The 1,004-nt window shown below is 44.6% G+C and overlaps 1 long non-coding RNA gene across 1 annotated transcript; it reads left to right on the top strand.

The window, feature by feature from the left end:
- Window positions 1–228: 228 nt before the first annotated feature.
- On the top strand, window positions 229–1,004 carry LOC123964945. Its single transcript, XR_006823576.1, has 3 exons — window positions 229–380; window positions 605–667; window positions 934–1,004. It is a non-coding gene; the product is annotated as an uncharacterized LOC123964945 (long non-coding RNA).

Consider the following 1,004-nt stretch of genomic DNA (forward strand, 5'->3'; position numbering starts at 1 on the left):
TGAGGGCTGAAATGATCTCCTGTTCACAGGCAAAAGGCACACAGCCGAGGCCAAGAGAGGAGGTACACACTGAGAAATGAGAAACGCCTGCTGACTTTTCAATATCACTAGATGTTGTTTCTAGAGCAGCAACAGCAAAGTCCCCACGTACCCTATATGCACTTTGTACAGGTTCACATGTTGCTGATGAAGTGAGACAGGCCCACTGACTCCTCTGAGGTGACAGCCAATTAGAGCTGATCAGCAACAGCTGTGTCACCAGCATGATGGGCTTTTAAACCCTCACATGTGGCACAGGTAGCATTTCCTCTTGGTGACTGAAGCAATGGGAGCTGTTCAGGTCTTGGTTATTTGCGTGCTGACTGTTTTTCTTGCTAAAGGTTTTTATATTCCTTCTGTTTGAAGCATGTGTTGAAGAAATTGGTAATTGTACAGTTAATGTAGGAGTAAAGTTATGTTTGAGCCAAAATGTTTTTGCTATGAGAAGGCAATGCCTTGCTGTAACTTCTAAAAGTTTGTTCATTCCTGAAATGTTACTGTGACAAATTGATCTGTGTTTTGAAACAGCACAAACATAAATTAACAGTGAGTGCACTGTCCATAGGCTCTTGTTTGCCAGTTGGTGGCCCAAATGAAAGACATGATGGGCTGCAGAGGAGAGTAAGAGGTAAGAACACTTGTGATATATTCAGAGCGTCAGGCTGACAGTAACTGCTTTGTACTACAGAGTTGTTGCAGTGAGATGTTACAGGAGAAGATTCTATGAAACCCTACTGGTAAAATGCATGTTGGTGTAGCGCCTTAGTTCATAATCTCAATGTAGTTAATCTGAGCACACCATGTGAAGTCTACATCAGTCATGCAAATAAAATATGTACATACTAGAACATCATGGATGCAGTCAGTTGCATATTCTGTCATATCGCAATAAAGCCAGGGCCGCTGTGGAGCCGGCGACGACCACGCCGGGCGGGCCCACTGTGGAGCCGGCGACGACCACGCCG

The sequence above is a fragment of the Micropterus dolomieu genome, unplaced genomic scaffold (genome assembly GCF_021292245.1).
Source record: "Micropterus dolomieu isolate WLL.071019.BEF.003 ecotype Adirondacks unplaced genomic scaffold, ASM2129224v1 contig_7049, whole genome shotgun sequence".
NCBI lineage: Eukaryota > Metazoa > Chordata > Actinopteri > Centrarchiformes > Centrarchidae > Micropterus > Micropterus dolomieu.